At 41.9% G+C, this 19,583-nt stretch overlaps 1 protein-coding gene across 2 annotated transcripts in view; it reads right to left on the bottom strand.

Moving 5' to 3' along the window:
* Positions 1 to 19,583, bottom strand: part of SH3GL2 (SH3 domain containing GRB2 like 2, endophilin A1) — a 131,448-nt gene that overhangs the window by 28,415 nt on the left and 83,450 nt on the right. The window lies entirely within an intron of this gene.

The following is a 19,583-nucleotide window of genomic DNA, read 5'->3' as shown; positions in this document are numbered from 1 at the left end:
ACTAGATGCATCAGCCATTCAGAATGGAGTTCAAATATGGCCTACATCAGAAGTGAAAAATTGCTTAATGGTCTATTCTCTTAGGCCTCTTATCCTGCATTGCTGTCACACCCAGTGCGTGCAAAGAAGCAAACGCAAAAGTCTGTGCAGGACTGGAACTCTACCCCCTTACGTCTGGGACAATGAAACCAGAATCTCTAGATCTAAAAGGAGAAGTGTCTACTGCTTGCGCCAAAGGACCACATCTATTACCTCAGAGCTGAATCAGCCTCACAATCCCCTGTATGTACTCTAGCCACTTGAGGGGGGACAAAGAGTCACAGTGTGTTAGTGTGGGTTGCACACTTCCTTTGGACAGGGATGCTCATCCAGACCTTCAGATGCATACCTGGCTCAAGCCAGAACTCAGCCTCTTATCATTAAAAATCAAATTTTTATCCCAATTTTTCCCCAAATAAAAGCAACATCTTCATTCTCATACTCATACCATGCATGGGCTTGTAGCAACCACACGAACAAACGCACTAGATATCGGAAACCAGTGGTGGTCATATGAGCTATGTATAACATTTTTAAACTTGATGAAATTTCAATTGAAATACGGAATAAAGTGAACGCTGGTGGCACAGCTTTGACAGATCTTCATTTCTCATAAAATATTCAGCATGGAAATGATTTGGAAATGATTTTGTGCTGTCCTTTCATTTTCCTGATTCGTGTTGGAACATACTAAATGAGTATTGTTGACAAGAAAGGGAAACTCAATGACAATGGATTGTATTGGTAACTGTTATTCAACACCAGAAGCCATGAATGTGTAGGAAACTCACTGTAATGGCACTATTAGTCACAATGGCCGCATTTATGACTGGAGTAGCTCCACGGATGTCTATTAGTTGGATTTGACTGTTACCATACACTGTGTCTGCACTTATCAAAATAAATTACACGCTACTTTTGGTTTTTCACTGTAATTTGCAATGCATTATATTATATATAGCGTTTAATTGTACGTATTCTTCTCTGAGTTGGATTCTGCTCTCTCTTACACCCGTTTTACACTGGTATAACTATGGATTTCAGTAATGTTACTCCTGTTACACAGGCATAAGTAAAGTCAGAATAACACTTGTGTTTCAACCACCGTGTGTTCTTTTTGTCTAGCTTGACTCTAAGCAGAAGGAGACCCCTAAGGAGGGGCAGTCTGGCATTTTACTGTTTGCTTTGAGAGGGGCATGAGTCTCCCTTTCTATGCGTGCCTGTTGTGAACAAGATCCAGAAACATGATTAATCTCATCAAATTCATTCATTCTTGTAAACCTGAAGTGCTGCAAGTTACCCACGCTCATGAGTACAGAGCCATTGCACACACTACATTGTCTGTCCAGCAGGAAATAGTTGTAGCTTCTCTTTGTTTACTGTCAACTCCTCATTTAGTAGTATCCAAAACCTAGCTAGTACAGGTTCGTTCAGCTGCATTAATCATGCACCACTACTAGGTGGCTTCCACCAAATGAAGAGAGGAAACACTTTCCTTATCTCATTTATCCAATAAAGACTGGATTGGCAAAGCTGAAAAGACTCTGTTCAGACACGCTCCTGCTGTTACTCTGAATACAGATGAATGTGTGTGGTCTGCATTAATGAACCTATGCCTTACAGGGCTCAGGGAGGTGTGTGGAAATTCATACAGATGAAATTCAGTACTTCTGGGAACAAATCTGAACTGGATGGGGGATGAACTAGATAACCCGAAGACTATTATTAATCTACATTCTATGGTTCTATGAAACACCTTGGTGAAAAGGGCTCTGGAGCTACTCCAACCATCAGAGAAGAGTGCACAGGTTGACTCTTTCTCAACCCAGAAACGGATCCTCTGCATATGGGCCTCATACTAAGGTCTGTGAAGACAAAATCCATATAGGCAACTTCTCAAATGATAAGTGATTTGAAAGTGCAGAGAGCAAATATAATCAATATCAAACTGTTCAAAACAGATTTTGAATACCTCTATTTAGAGTATGACACATTTTTAACACTTACACTGCACAGTAAATTAAGGTAACGAATGCTTTAGCATTTTTAGGAATATCAGAGATTCCAACGCCAGAAGGGACCATTATGATCATCAGTCTTGCCTCCTGTATAACAAGCCACAAAACTTCCCCAAAACAATTTCCAGAGCAGATCTTTTAGAAAATATCCAATTTTGATTTTAAAATTGTCAGTGATGGAGAATCCACCACAATTCTTGATAAATTGTTCCAATGGTTAATTACTTCCACTGATAAAAAAAATGATGCCTTATTTCTAGTCTGAATTTGTCTAGCTTCAACTTCCAGCCATTGAATCGTGTTGTACCTTTCTCTGCTAGATTGAAAAGTCCATTATTCAATATTTGTTCCCCATGTAGATACTTATAGACTGTGACCAAGTTAGACCTTAACCTTCTCTTTGTTAAGCAGTATAGATTGAGCTCCTTCAGTCTATTCCTATAAGACATGTTTTCTAATCTTTTAATAACTCTTGTGGCTCTTCTCTAAACCCTCTCCAATCTATCAACATTCTTCCTGAATTGTAGCCACCAAAACTGGAGGCTGGATTCCAGGAGCAATAGACCAGTGCTAAATACAGAAGTATAACAACCTCTCTGCTCTTACTTGAGATTCCCCTGTTTATGCATCCCAGGATAACATTAGCTCTTCTGGTCACAGCGTCACACTGGGAGCTCGTATACCGCTGATTATCCACCTCAACCCCCAAATCTATTTCAGAGTCACTGCTTCCCAGTGCTTCTCTTTTCCCCAAGTCCCACGCCTGAATATCCTGCTGGAAGCTTTTGCTGGATGCCTCTTCACAGTTAATATGAAATTACACAGACCTGGGTTAAATTCTCAGCCGCTCTGCAGAATCCCCAAAGATCCCCTCTTACTTCCCCAAGCCTTCACATTTGCAGCTTCCCATCTGGGTGAGGACTAAATGGGACTCTGCTCTGTGCCAATTGATGCTGCTCCTTAATCAGTAAGAGAGTCATTGTTTAGTCAAGGAAGCAATTCATCCTCCTCTTCTTTTCTGAGCATGCTTTCTGTTATTTCTGTCAGTTTCTGTTCTGTCACTATTAGCCTCACAGCTAGCATCGTGACTCGCTGTCATATAGCATCAAATGGGAGAAGCTTGTCTGAGGCAGAGATTTCAGTTAAGGCTCTTGGCCAGCCACTAATAGTTAACATAGAGATGACTCATGGAGTGAGGCATGAACAGACAGCAACACTAATGGAACTGATGTTGCCACCTACAGGCCCCAGCTTTTCCTCTCACAGAGGAATGTCATGTTTCCAAACTGGGAAGCCGGGCAGTGTCTCTGAAGGCAATAGCTAAACACCCATGCAAATTGCACACTAGTCTTTTCTCAGGTTTGGTCAGGTCATCAGCCTTTAGAGAAGCTCCTTCTTCTCCTATGTCCTAACAATGGATTGAGTTGGGAACCTGCTTGCTGGCCACAAGAGGAGCGCCTGCAACATGGGCCTGCTTGAAAACTTAAAACATTGTGGTTTTTTTAAAATTAGTTTGTGTAAATTACTTCCCAAGTATTATGGTGCTTAACTAAATTAGGATGAATAAACCTACAGGCATTCAGGGCCCCTACCTGATGCCATCACAACTAAGGGTTAGAATCATAGAATATTATGGTTGGAAGGGACCTCAGGAGGTCATCTAGTCCAACCTCCTGCTCAAAGCCGGGCCAATCCCAACAGTTGTAGAAGTGAGAAGAGCTTTAAAATATTGATGGATCAGGTTTTATTTTCAGTGACATTCAGGCAACCCCATTTATTTCCATGGGTTTGCATGAGGTTTGCATGGGTTTGCATAATTAAGGGCAAAGATTTGGCCCCAGTGACTTTAATCAGTGGACAAAAGAAGGAAATCAATAAGACTTTGAGCACTTGTGGAGCCACTTTCTGGTTGTGAATGCTGGAAGGAAGAGAAGAATAACCACACTGAATAAATAACGCCTGAAATTCTGGAAAAATAAGCACTATTATTACATGGTCCTCAGACCCTCTCCTCTCTACTGAACTTCCCCATCTTCACAATTTCTTCTCAGCACATGCAAAGGTTAATTGCGTGGGATCTCTGAATACAAATAGAAACAGCTTATTTTTAGGATCATGCTGCATTATGAGCGTCTGAGAAGTCTTGGGCCTGAATCTCCTCTCACTTTCAACAGCATAATCAAGAATAACTCTAATGATGGCAGTGGAGTTACACCAGTGTAAAACTGCTACAAGCGAGAAGACAATAAGGCTCTTTAGTTATTCTGGCTGAAATTTTCAGTGTCCTCATGTCTTAAAAAAAATCTACAGCACATAGCACAAGGCAAAGAGCAATCATTTAAAAAGGTTTCCAACCTCCAGGCTACTAAGCTACATTAGTCAGTTCTAAGAGATACCTAGAAGCAACAAGGAAGCCCTGTATTTTCTTAAACTCTATGCAGTATGCCGGAGCCGAATAATCAAGAAGAGAAATCTATCTGGGCAGCAGTCAGAACAGAGAAGCCAGACTAATGTTTGCTTCAAAATTTAGAAGTGAAGCACACTTGAAGGATGTTGAATTACATTCATCTCTGGGTTGGTTTCAGGTGAAACAATGTAGGGCACAAGGCCTCTGGAAGCAGAAAATCTATCTGGAAGAGTTTCAGCAGTGCATTGGAGGCCTACATCCTAAAGATACTGGGTAGGCCTGGCCCGGGCAGCCAGGTGGAGAGCTGATTCACCATATCGCAATAGCAGTACTGTTCACCAATCTCTGCAGAGCCCTGGTGATACTTCAAGCTTCCTCTTTGTATAACTGTCAAAAGTGTTTTAAAATGCTTAGTTGGGATTGTTGTTACATCCTTCCACCTGTAAAATCAAGTGGCTTGGTTGCCATGGGTCTTGGAGCTACATCAAATTACATAAGCTGAAGATCTGACTCCATCTGTGCCAGACTCAGAAGAAGCCATAAAATCCTCTAGAAACAACCTGTATAACTATGCTATACCTACAAATGTCACAGACCTCAGACTTTAAAATCGTAGCTTCTGTGGCTAGAAGCAAGTGCTGTGTAGCCCATTGGGAAGTTGAGAATCTGTCCTAATGCTGGAAAACGCCTGTTTCCATCACTGCCTCGGGCAGGAGTAGTTTGGTGGGAGTTGGGGAGATGGCAGTTGATCCACATTTGGAAGAAAGAAACACTTCTCTGGCAGATTGCTTTTTAAAAATGGCAACTGTTTGAAGCTGCCCATATGGTTTGGAATATTAGCAACAGTGCCAGGAACATGTGTTACTATATAGAGTGCAGGTGAGGCTGCACAATTTCACTATAAATTCACCATTTGATACATTTATCAATCATAGGGTTGGGCAATTTATCCCACATGTGGTCTGTTTTATAGCCTATGCAACTGCCTGTAATAGATTTGATCAACAAAAGTCTTCTACAAAACAGCCTTTTAATCCACAATATTTGAAACTGACACTGTAATCTATCACCACTCACATGACATAAATGCAGATCAAACGTGTGATAGGTCACTGTTCCAATGGTGATGTGTTCTACAATGCCAATCATTCTGCATGCTAATTAGACTGCCCTCTGAGAACACATGGCTAAAACACCTTTTTGCCACCAATAACCAGCCTTCACATTGCTAGAATTTAAAAATAAATAAAGATGGCACAAAAATGCAGCAGTAACTCAGACTCTATGACTGGGTGCTAGCTATGGGTTTTCTGCACAGTCTTTTTGCAGAAAATAAACCGTGGAACAAATGCAGCCAAAACTAGACTGAAATAAGGGACATGTGATCATAGAAAATCACATGCAATATTTGGACAACATCAGAGAACAGCCACACTTCTACCGTCACACCCCCTTTATTTTTCTTATGAGGTTCTTCAGCATGACACCATTTTAGTGCTGTATGTTGAGTTGTTATATGCGGGAAAAGGCTTGGGGTTGTATTTAGTAGTAGAAGTCAGGGATTGCTTTTGGCTGGTGCCTCGAACTGAATGCTGTATTCCAGATGCAGGCACACCAATGCCACAGAGACAGACCAATATTTCCCTAATCTGGGATGCCTCTGCATCTGCAGCCCAAGGCATGGGCCAAACTCAGGGGCCATTGCAAAACTCTAATCTGCTGCCTATTATCACTCCTCAGTCTCCTTTAGCTGTACTGCTTTCCTGGATTCTCCGTTCCATTGGACAGCTGTGTTTCAGATGCTTTGGAGACCCTGCCTCCTGCCCACCCACACAGCCCTGTTCCCATGGAGGGTCTTCTGCAAGGTTAAGGAAGAAGGAGAAGGGGACATGCTGTGGAGTGGATACGCCCCAGTCCTGCACTCTTCACATCACTCGGTTGTCAGCCCTGTTGGGGAGGAGAGGAATAGGCAGAGGGGATGAGATGGGCCAAAATGTACTATCCACATGAAAGCTACAGGACAGAGCTGGTTGAACCTAGCTATGGAAGCAGTGCTGTAAAAAATAATGCCCTTTACTGTTCATAGCCTTACTACTGCTCCAGTATGAGTTACCCTCTTGGAATCTCACTCCTGATCCCCTAGTTTCCATTCTACAGTGGTCCTTCCATACAGCTTTGTGTCTCGATGTTTCTAGTCTCTCACTCTAAAGCAGGATGACAAAATAAAGATTCTTCAAGCATGCTCAAGAAATTCTATACTGCATTTTTTAGTGTTATAAACAAGAGAACTATACAGAACCCTTGATAAATAAGAAATTTTGCAAAGGAAATAATTAGTGAAAAGTATTCTATGAAAAAACATGTAAAACAACTTGCTAAGGATATTTTTATACATACATAATTTTAGAACATATTGTAGGCTTCTTACAGGAAGAAAATATGAAAGAACATTTATACAGTTTACTTCCTTAAGTGAGGTTGTTTTTTTTTTAATTCCTTCTGCTCTTATTCCACATGCTAGAATAAGACAATTGCCCAATACAGGCAAGTTTTTCAACCTGTTTGATCCTGCAGTGAATTCTTATAATCTTGTATTTGAGACTTCAGAATATGTTGCCATGGAAATCATGTGTGATACCCAAAATTCAGATTTCTAACCAAGGCTTAGTTCACTGTGTTACAAGTGTGGCCTCATTCTGTGAGAACGCCCTACTTTTAGCAGCACCCCAATGAGGAACAGTAGAGATTTTGTGTCAAGGTCAGGGAAAATTTTTAAAAAATAAACTGAATTAAATATAAAAAATGACTAACAGAGTTAGCATAGTTTTCCTTATGTTCTTTATTTTAATATTAATTTCATTTTAATTTACTTCTCCCATACATTTTCAATGTGCTGCAGATTTATGCTTTGACAATTGGAGATGGTTTGGAATGCAGGATTAACTCGTTTCTGCTACAATAATCAGCAGTCAAACAGGTAACAATTGTGATGTCATTAGGTTTCAGAGTTAGCACACAGTTGAGATGGCTGAAGGGAAAAAAATCACCTCTCTCTCTAAATGTAGAGTTTCTAGAGGATTTCAAATATTCTGGAGCAAATTCTGTTGTAAGAGATGAAATGTGCTACCACAGAACTGAGGAATATACAATGACTCCACTGCAAGATGAAGCAGAAAGTGACTGAGGGCCTTTAAAAGAGCAAGCAAAAGAAAGAGAGGTTAGTCTGAGTGCAGGTCAGGGAGCCAGGAACGCTAAAGTTCCAATTCCAGCTTGGACGCTGATTCAGTTTGAGACTTTGACCCATCACCATTCTCAGTACCCATAAGAAATAGAAATTGTATCTTATTTTTTAAAAGTGGTGAAACCATGGAAATGTTCATTTTACCTACCCACTTCTTTCACACCTCCAAAGCAGTTCCCACAAACCTTCAAAGTACTCCTTGTGAAATCTTTATGTAGAACTCCCATGAGTTTAGACTAAACTTTTGTAGCTGCAGTATCAGGCTAATGCATTGTAGATCTCAAAGCTATTTACAGACATGGATTGGTATGATATCCTAATGCACCAAGAGGGGAAACAGCAACACAGAGAGACTAAGTTCCTTGGCCAAGGCCATGCAGTGAGTCAGTGGCAGAGCCTAGAGTGGAATTATGATTAAGAGGCAAAGTACAGTCTGTAGCATATGAATTTATGCTAAGAAAAGTCAACCATTCTTTACGTTTTAGAGTAGCTTTTTAAAAAATGGATTCCTCTCTGTACAGGGGAGAATTAAAACCAAGACGAAGATATAAAGAGCACCACTGCCTTTTCTGATTGAAGGAGAACATTTGCCATTAGTTACTAAGTGCAAAAAGGTGGCCCTGCGTGAAGCGCCCTGCTGCAGCAGGCCCCAGCACGACAGGCATGCCTGCCTCAGCTTCTCCTTGGCACAGCAGTGAAAAGAACACATCTTTCCCAGTGTCTATTCAAAAATCTCACCTTTGGGCATAATTAATTCAGGGAGACATAAAATAGTCCATGGAACCCTCCTGGTAAAACTGTTCTCCCAATTCTCACAGTAAAACACAGAAATGTACAGCAATTTTCAAAGCTCCTTCTCCATCAGTCCACCAGCACTCTGTTCCTAGTTCTTTTCTGCTCTTTTTCCAGACTACCACCCAGAGAGTGACAAATCCCATGACAGCTCAATGACTCAGGGCTTGTCTACACTTACCTTGGAGATTCGGCAGCAGTCAACCGGAGTTACGCAAACAACTTGCATAACTCCCAACGACTTCTGTGCTTCTGTTCTGCGCTTCATCTTCAATGCACTGCGTCACTTGAGGAGGTGGTCTTAATACGTCAATTTCTGGATCGACTGAGCGGGTCTTCACTGACCGCTCAGTCGATCCAGAGAAGTCGATCTGACGGCGGCGAATTTGCCGCCATCAGTGTAGACATAGCCTCAGTCCCTTTTTAGCATTTCAGCATTAGCTCAGGAAGATCTGCAAGCCAGCCCTTCTGCTGGCACCTAGCTCTCAGCCCCTTAGAGTCTTCTGGCGCTTGCTCTCTAGCTCAGTGCAGTCAGCAAATTAAGACATCTGATGAACTACTAGCCAATCCTCCTTGTCTCAGGGAGGGCCTGCAGAGCTTTCCCACCTCTCTAAAGACTCACCCTCCCAGGCAACTTTCACCTGCCTCTGTCCTTTGCTCCATGGGTTTGTGTTCTCAGGTTCCACCTGACACACCAGGTCTCTCCTATTTATATGGCCCAGCTACCCTTGCTTAAAACGCAGTTGGAGTGAGCAGATGAGTTACAGGAGCACAGGCTCTGGTCCCTCTTAAAGGCCAAGTGTCATCCCATGACACTAGGGTTCACACCTCCAGGATGATTTTAGACCCCCACCTGCTGTTTGATGACCCCTATTACAGCAGTGACCCAGTAAGCTTTCTTCTAGCATCTTTGTCAGGCTAGTAAGGTTGTGGCTCGGGCTGGGAGAATAATTGATTTTTCAGTTCAGTAGTAAAGCCAAGAATATATTCGTTTCAGGTCAACCCGAAATGATGATTTTTTGTTTTTTTCTCATTGATATGAAAAACCGGAAAGAAAGCAAAATGAGAGCACAAGGTATTATTTGCACCAGTTACACCAGAGCAGATCTCTGTACGGCTGAGGCTGCAGCATGCAGTCTCTATATTTTCTCTAATGTTCTTATTTTCACCTTGCTCGGGTGGCCCCAGTGTTGAGAGAATGAATGCAATAGGACATAGCGTTGAGATATGCAGAATTTTTTTTATGCTTTTATCCTGCTGGTAGTGGTATTCGTTTATTCACTGAAAAATAGTCAAAAACTACATGACGCCAACAAGCACTTTCAGGTTAATACCACTGCACGTAGTAAATTATGTAGTCTGTATAAGGAGTTCTGGGTTTGACGTGCTGCTGCATTAAATTGGGTAAGTCACTCAGCCCATGTGCCCTGTACATGTTCAATTGAAGCCATTTCTTTAAACGTATGTGCTGTGCCTCTCAGTTTCTGGCGGGACTATGAGTGCTAAGGAGGCACTAATTTGTCCTCAAAATTGAGGGAGTAACAATATGATGATGTTCAGACTAATACAGGAATAGTGCTATGAGTCTCTGAAGAAAATGTCTATTACTTCCTTGGTTGAGAAGGTGGTGCCTGCAAAATGGGACCTTATGAATGGGGGAGATGAGGGTTAGAGAGGCGGAAAGGAAAGATCTTAATCATTCTAATGGATGAAGAGGACTCCCCTACCATGGGAAAAAACAAACAAATAAATGGAACCAATGCAGATAGATTTAGATTAAATCTCAGGAAAAAACTTCCTATCTGTAAGAACAGTAGTACAATGGAACAGACTGCCTAGGGAGGATGTGGAATCTCCTTCACCAGAGGTTTTCAAAAGTGGGCTGGACAGTCATCTGTCTTGGATGGTTTAGACACAAACAAATCCTGCATCTTGGCAGGGGGTTAGACTAGATGACCCTTCTAACCCTATGGTTCTATGATTCTACCAGTGCCTCTTAGGATGCAGGATGCTTAATCTCCAAACAACGCTATGGCTCTGCAGCACAAGCACCTTATTTCAGAAGCTTTAGTGATACAAATAGGGCACACCTAGAAGATCCTGGCCGATTCACTAAGTGAAAAGTACACCTCTTTGTTACCAAAATGAGTCAGCAGTCACAACAAGAGCAGTGGTGTTACCTGGAGGTTTTGAGGCTTTTGCACTTCAGATGTAGCTCCAACTATGCTGCTCCAGCTGAAAGAGACATTCATCAGCAGCCCCGAGGGATGTGGCCTCCTTGCAGATTGAGCACCACTTGGATTGATCTCGGATAGGTCCCTAAGGTTGTCTGGCTGGATGCTCAGTTTCTGTTGATCACCGGCAATCTTATCATGCCACTGAAGCTTTTTGTGCCCATCTGATTGCTGGCATGTACTTGCATTCTTTGGTATGCAGGCTTTCGAATTGGTCGGTCTTCCATTCCAACAACATATCCGTACCAAGAAAGTTGCCAAATCCAAACAATGCTGATGGAGGTCGTTGATGGGTTTGGCTTCAAACATCCTAATTTCTGATCTTGTCCTGCCACTTGAAATGGAGCAGTTGACAAAGGCAACATGAATTGAAAATGTCAATACAGAGTTCTTCTTCAGCACCCACATTTCACTTCCGCACAGTTGAGCTGGTATAACCGTGGTTCTGTAGATCCCCATCTTTGTGACAAACTTGATGTCACAATGTCCCCACAGAGGTCACTCATGGGCCCAAAACATTACAGCAGCTGCTGCTATACAAGTGTCCATAGCTCTCAAGCATCCTCTAGCACTGTGTAGGACACTGCCCAAATGTTTGACAGTTGCCATTTGTTGGATGTCCTGTCTAGATAGGTTAATTTTGAGCAGATTAATATTAATCTGGAGCTAGAGGTTGGGAGATGGTAATTGGCACGGATTTAGTTTTATCTGGATTAATAACCAAACCAATATGCGCTGCTTCTTGCCCAACCAGATCGGCCGCAAGCTGCAGCAATTCTTCAAACTGAGCCAACAAGATAATGTCATTGGTGTATTCAAGATCTCAAAGCAGAATGGTGTTCAGCTCAATGCTACCAACAGCTGCCTCCTCAAGCTTATCCATCAACCAATCAATGCTGATATTGAATGATAGTGACAGAAAGCAGTTTTGCCAAATCCCCATGGAGAAGGGAACCATATATGTATCTGCCATTGACCCAAACACAGCTTTCCATTACATTACAGAGCCTTCTATTAATGACACAATTTCCGCAGGGGTGCCAAATCATCTCAATAAAGCCCACAATCTTGCATCAGTCCTTTGAGTCGGTGCATTGAGCAAGTCTATAAAAAGTGCTGTCATTTTCTCAAAAGATGCAATCATCTTCTCAAAAAGCCGTCTCAAGGTAAAGATCTGGTTTACAGTGGAACAACCAAGTCTAATGCCACACTGAGTATCCCAGCCTTTGCCATGAAGTGCATCAGTGATTCAAGACATTAACATGGAAGTGAAGAGTTTCCCTGTAACCGACAAGGGCATAATACCTCTGTAGTTGCTACATATGACCTTATCGTCCTTTTTGAACAGAGGCAGAATAACATCCTTCTTCCAGTCATTGGGGATGGTTTAAGTGTGCCTGATAGCCACTGCAAGTTTGGTACTTTCACATCATGAAGGTGTTTATAATGAAGCAGAGGCTGTAAATATAAAACTACTTCAACAAAAGGGTGTACCAAGGCCCAATTCTGATCTGAACACCAACGTACATCAACAGAAACCCCACTGAAGTCAATACCAGGGAGGGAGAGGAGTTATTTAAGTTTAGCATCAATGTGGATACAAGAACAACGGGATATAAACTGGCCATCAACAAGTTTAGGCATAGGTTTCTAACCATCAGAGGAGCGAAGTTCTGGAACAGACTTCCAAAGGGAGCAGTGGGGGCAAAAAAACTAACTGACTTCAAGAGCTTGATGCTTTTATGGATGGTATGATGGGACTGCCTACAATGGGATTGGCTTGTTGGTAACTGCCAGTAGCAAAAATCCCCAACAGCTGGAGACGGGAATCTAGATGGGGAGGGCTCTGAGTTACTATAGAGCAGGGGTGGGGAACCTTTTCCCTGCCAAGGGCCATTTTGATATTCCTACCTTCATTCGCGGGCCATGTCGCCGATTCCGCCGCCGAATTCCCCCCATCGCCGCCGAAATGGGGCAAACGGCGGCAGGGTTTCGGCGGCAGGAACTGCCCGCCCCCCCACGGAACTGCGCCGCCACCGACTCCACCCCCTCGCCGCCGAAATGCCGCCGCCGTTTCCGCCTTTTCGGCGGCGCGGTTTTAGTGTCCGCGGGGTGCCGTGGGCCAGTAACTGCCTCCGAGCTCCCGCCGCCGCCGAAAATGGGCAGACGGCGGCAGGGTTTCGGCGGCAGGGTTTCGGCGGCGCGCACTTCCCGCCCGCCCGCGGGCCGGATCAAATTCTTTCGCGGGCTGGATCCGGCCCGTGGGCCGGAGGTTCCCCACCCCTGCTATAGAGGGCTATTTTGCAGGTATCTGCCTGGTGGATCTTGCCCTCATGCTCAGGGTCTAACTGATCATCATATTTTGGGTTGGGAAGGAATTTTCCCCCAGGTCAGATTTGCAGAGACCCTGGGTTTTTTTTGCCTTCCTCTGCAGCATGGGTTATGGGTCACTTGCAGGTTTAAACTAGTGTACATGGTGAATTCTCTATAACTTGAGGTCTTTAAACCATGATTTGAGGACTTCAATAACTCAGCCAGAGCTTAGGGGTCTATTTCAGGAGTAGGTGGGTGAGGTTCTGTGGCCTGCAATGTGCAGGAGGTCAGACAAGATGATCATGATGGTCCCTTCTGACCTTAAAATCTATGAACTACAACAGAATTCAAAGACTATAACAATGTCACACACACTAAGCATCCCTGGCTGTAGTTGGTGCCCGTGTGAGACTGATTCTATAGAAATGCTGGCTTGCTGAAGGGAAATGAAAACTTACTTACAACGTGGATTTTTTTTTTATTAACAGGAGGTATCAAAGAGAGATAATATATAAATAAATTAAATATGAGATGCTTGCTTATATTAATCTATCTTACAATTCATTTGAATGCACAACTCTAAATGAGTTTTAAAAAAAGAGAGAAAACAATGAGGCTGCTAAAAGGAAACAGAGCCAGTTTTCAAAAATCAAACTGGAAAGATTTGCATCTCCAACTACTAGCAGTTATTTTCAAATGACATGGGGCCAAGTCAGTGGATGTAAATCAGCCCTTTTACAACAGCTGAGGATCTGAGCCACTATGAATGAATGACATACCTATCTCAGGTACTCAAAAAAGAGGAAGTGAGGTTTCTTTAAAAGTGTGTATTCACTAACTTTTCCCGGTTATATTCTCCATATTGTTTTACCAGCATATGAAAATACAACATTGCTGTAAGTTGATTCTCTTTTATACAGCCTTAAAAATCCATTAGACTAAGTTAGCCAGAGCCAATTAATGTCCTCTGGATATATGATACCAACTAAATAAACTGGCTGTGCAGGCTCATACACAATCCTTCTACTTTCATCTTCAACTGTGCAAGTACCCTTTAGTTGAGATAAGGGCCAGTATAAAAACATGCAAGTAAGATGTGGAAGGGATGGTTTTCATGCTTTTTACTCAAACTAAAAAATGACACGGATAATGAAAGTATGCTCTATCCCCTGCTGACTACATGAGAAAGCTATTTGACAGCTGCCTGGCCTGATCTCACGTCCATGGATTATATCTTTGTAACACACAGTCTTCAGTGGAATTACCTCAGAATTACTCTGGGTGCAAGCAAAAGGCAGAAAAGCAGGGCTACCAAGTGGATCCTCATCCTTTTTATGTTTATCATACCCAAACAACAATGCAAATGTATTTGCTTCTAGTCCAGAGGGATGTTTTCAGATCAAATGAAACAAAGGAAGAACAAATGTTAAATTTTCACGAGAGAAAAAGCAAAGTCTGTCTCCTCCTTTAAAAAAAATCTATTCTCATGAATCCTCTCACAGCCTGGCCCTCTACCAGTCAGATATTTTACTTTTAAGGTAGTAGCATACAGAAACCAATCACAGCTACATGCTAGGAGTAATAGTCAGAGCTCAGTGTTCAGAAAGACATGCGTGAGAATATAGATAGTAATATTAAATATTCACCCGACACTGACAGCAACCTAACACACGTAAAAAGTCATCCACAGTCAGCCTGATCAGAAGTGTATCTTTGTATTCATCAATGTACAATTACCAAGAACAAAGGACAGGTAGGATGTGACCCTGATGTCTACAACCTACTTAGAGATGCCATGGCTCTTTTCTACACTTGGGGTGTTAACCACAATTTCCTGACCCAATTTAAGTTCATTTCATTCTGTCTCTGTATATTCCCCCTTGCAATTTTAACTGCATATTATCTTTGGGCCGGGTTCTCAGATCCACTTAGTTTGTTGCCTGTACAAATGTAGTGGAAAATTCATCCTTTTTTTAATCAAAACTGTTGTAGTGTTGCTGAGTTAGCAACTTGCGGTTTTGTGCTCCCTCTCCCCCCCCAATGGGTGCCTGCATTTCAGTGGTAATTAAAAGGAGTCTTTAACAATACTTTAGTACAGTTTGTAAATTGGGATTACATTAAAAACTATATTTTACATTTCTATAAGTACTGTGTGGGGTTTCTCTTCCATTTGAGAAAAATCTATTGAAAAAAGCCTTGTCAAAATAACAGGCCCGCATTGAAGGAGGAAATAATTCTCTCCCAACATTTTACAAATAGTTAGTCCCACATTTTGGAATGTAAATATCCTGCAATCCTCAGGAACGTATATTCATGGGAAATTTTAATCTACACACACCTCCTTGTGGGATTTTACTAAGTAAGTTTGGTGGGACCTAGAAAGTCAATGCAAATTTCCCCAAGAATTCCATAGACAGAAAATTTTGTTCTGAGCAAAAAAATAAAAAAAAATAACCTAATGCACAATGGGAGAGAGTTTCAAATTTACAAGTTCCAGTGCCAAACTCTGCAAGAAAATAAGCCCTTTGCATGCTCACACGGCTAGCTCGATCCATAAGTGTCCATGTGTGCAGACAGTTACTCAATGAACACATTAAGTACATGCAATTATGCCTTTGAAAAATCAGGCTTAATATTCCTCCCTAGGTTTCAGAACCTGTAATTTGTCATAACAAGAAACTCCCTTAGTTTCCAGAGAAGAAACATATGGATGAAGACGTATTAAATATTATAGCATCTGCATGAGGAGCTGCTTAGCAATCTAACTTAATTATGCGGGTGAAATGATCCCACCCCCCAAAAAATCACAAGTCTTGATTTTGTCTCTCACACGGCAGTTAGTGTATTTGACTTAGTTTCTGAAGGCAATTTAGTGGAGCCACAGAAGAATGAGAGTCATACAAGGATGTGAGCAATTTAAAATGTATGAAATACTCTGCCAGAACCGAGCTGACCTAGCGCAACTTCAAATCTAGAGAAGATCTCAGATTAACTGGGACTGAAAGGTCACTGAAAGGCAGAAAGCCCTGGCATCTGTCACAATGCCGACTGCAGGCTGCTGATGTTCTGAGGAACACTGAGATTTCACTGCTGGCAGCTTATCAAAGTGCTTGGCATTTGATTAGCATTTAAAAAATATTTAAAATTAATTTCTCTACATAGCATTATAGAAAACCAGTGAATGCATTTATTGCCTGTCTAGAATTCCTACACAGAAAACTTATTTTAAAGAAAATACCAAAAAGGAGCAGTGTACTACAGCAGGGAGTGTTTCCTAGTGGTCAGATCAAAGGTTTGACTCATCTCAAGCTCCGTTTTTTCCATTGACTTTAGTAATTTGTAAGTTGAGCTGCTGCTCTGTGTAGCTTTTGTCAAGTCACTTATTGCATGTCTACACTACAAAATTAAGTTAATTAAGCCCTAACTTACGTTGGCATACAGCTATCACAGTAATTACATCCCTTGTGCGTATCTACATTTTGCTCCTTGTATCAGTGGTACGCATCCTCACCTGGAAAGCTTGCACCAATTGAACTCAGTGTGGGGCATTGTGGGATGGCTTCTGAAAATTAGGAAATCAATCAATGTAAGCATCGCAGTGTCTACACTGACCCTGCATCGACCTAACTACGTTGACACTGACTCTACGCCACTTGTGGAGGTGGAGTTATTAAGTCCATGTAGCGGGTGAGTTACGGTGGCAGGAACAAAATTTTAGTGTAGATACTTACAGAGTTAGGCCGACATAAACTGCCTTGCCTTGAGACCAGGGCTTAATCTAAGACCAGGTCTACACTACAGACCTATATCGGTATAGCTATGCCATTCAGAGGTCTGAAAAATCCACACACCTGAGCAACGTAGTTATACCTACCTAACTGCTGGTTTAGACAGCCCTGTGTTGATGGGAGAAGTTCTCCCATCAACATAGCTACCACCTCCTGCAGAAGCTCTCCCACTGGCACAAGTAGCATCTTCACTAGAGCGCTACACATGAAGACAAGCCCTCAGTTTACTCATAAACAGGCTTCTTGATACTTGCCTACTTCATAGGAGTAACAGGGCAGCTTAGTTAGCCAGAGCCCAATTCTGCCACCATTACTCATTGATTCCAATTGGAGTGCTTACAGAGTACACTTCTACTTAATAGAAAGGTAGCAAAACTGGACCATTACTGTTTGTGAAGTGACTTGATATTCTCAGAAGAAAGACAAAGTCCTGATCCTGTGCCACAGAAGTCAATGCCAAAATGCCCACCGGCTTCCTTGGTGCAGGATCAGGGCCTATCTATTGTATGTGCAAAGCAGTATTACTAGCATTTTCTTAAATGAATGCTGGGAGTCTTGTGCTGTAGAAGCTGGAACACCAACTAGCCAAGACTTACCACAAAATCATGAGTGTTGGCGACACTGCCAACTACTCTCCAGTGACTTGACAAAAAAGTGTGAAACAGAGGCAATTAATTAGGATGCAGACATTGTATTAATTATGCAATTTTGCATGTGGACATTAATTAAGGCATCTGGAACATCTAAAGTGGAAAGCCGATATGGAGTGTCAGAAATTATTTATGCAAATTCCAGGGATAATGATGGGATCTGAAGATCTACTCTCTGGTGATTTGCCTGCTTTCTTCCAGTTTCCCTAACTCTAACATAGGCACAATGATGTTTAATATAGGTGAAATATGAATTATATTGCACAGGCAGATATTATTTATCTCCCCATACTAGTCCTTAGAATTTAGCCCTAGAAGTGGATGGCACTATGGAATCCAAAAATGCAAGCAGCTCTCCATTGTTAACAGAATGACCAGCTGACCAATCTCCATTATTGCCTCTGTTAAGGGAGCTGCTTCCACTTTTGGATTCTGTATTGCCAAAATAGCCTGGTACTAAAATCTGTGTATCAGGTATTCAGCTCCTAATATAGTCACTGAAATCTGCATGAATAAAGGCAAAAATAAAAAATATACAGGACTTAAGATGTCCACAACCAAACATAAGTATATAGGTACGTATGTGGGTTTTGCAAACAGTGCATGAAAAGGGACTAGTATGGTGACATAAATAATATCTGCTTGTGCAATATAATTCACATTTTACCCATGTTAAACATCATTGTGCCTATGTTAGTTGGGGAAACTGGAGGGAGGCATGTAAGTCTTGTGGTTAAGACACAGAACTGGTAATCATTTCAAGATCTGGGTTTAGATCCTGGTTTGCCACAGGCTTCCCATATGACCTTCTACAAAGTCACTGACTCTCTGTGCCTCAGTTAGCCCATTATAAAATATTTTTATCTGTCTTTTCTATTCAAACTGTACCCTCTTCGAGACAGAATATCTTATACGTATGCACAGTATCTGCAATGTCCTTTAAATATCACAGACCTCTTGTTGGAAATGTGATTTCTGTCCATTAAAACAGGCCCCCAAACTCTGAGGAACTGATATTTTCATGCTACTGCTTCTGTGTGAAACATAATAATACCAAGAAGCACGAGGCATACTAGTTCTCTTTCATTACAGGGAGTGGGCATGAGCTGGGAAGAGAACTAGAAATCAATTGTGCTCTGCCTTTTGATTATGGTGGTGTGGTCTCTTAGACATCTGTGGGGAGGGGAGGGGGAGAAGTCTGCCAGCTACCCATTCACACCTCCCTGCTACCCAGTTAACAGGAGTCATGCAAGGCCAAGAGAGTCTTGTCATTTAAATTAAGTAACACCTTTAAAAAAAAACAACCCCACATACACATCACACTAGTGGTAAAGAGAATGCTGCTGCTTATATGCACTCTTGTGCAACAGGACAGTCAATAGATACTTGTTGGGGTATGCTTACTGATGCTGCTCTGCCTAGACTTATCATCCTCTCATGCTTCAGGGGTGACCTGTTCTTGTCTCTCCTGGTTGATATGTGGTGTGGAACAAGGTTCTGAGTACTTGCACACTGGCTGTGCTGTGGCTTGCTACATGACTGATGAGAAGGCAGGCAGCAGTTTACTTCCTTTCCCCCACCCCTTCTCTGTCTTATTATAGAGTAGAAGTCCTATGGGGCAATAACTGTCTCTTACTATGTCTATGTACAGCACCTAGCACAATGAGGCTTCAGTCTAGGTCAAGGCACTATTATAGGCACAAAGTATAATGAAAACCCATATGTATAAGGGTTTAACCAAAAATTTTTCATTTTACCAGGTAAAATGCACCAAAACAAATTCTATTTCCAAAGGCAAACTGGCCAAGATAATTGAGAAACTCCGACATGTTAATAAAAATAACCCCATCTTGTCTTTAATAGGACTAAAAAGCTCCAACATTCTGTTTTATATATCAGTTATGTGACCTCCTGCAAACATCGAACAAAACAATAAAACAAAAGAGATCACCACACGATGGGTCATGAAAGACAATCAGGAAGTGACAACTCCAACCTATGATTAAACAGGTCAAATGATACCAAAAGTCGATAGTTTGAAATCTTTTCTTATAATCATTTCTTGTTCATAGCATCTGAAAATTCAAATGCCCCTCTCCTC

This window comes from Emydura macquarii, unplaced genomic scaffold (genome assembly GCF_026122565.2).
Source record: "Emydura macquarii macquarii isolate MOO-44397 ecotype Brisbane River unplaced genomic scaffold, CSIRO-AGI_Emac_v2 contig_1451, whole genome shotgun sequence".
NCBI lineage: Eukaryota > Metazoa > Chordata > Testudines > Chelidae > Emydura > Emydura macquarii.
Note: the sequence above shows the minus strand (reverse complement) of the source record. Positions and strands in the feature narration are given on the sequence as shown.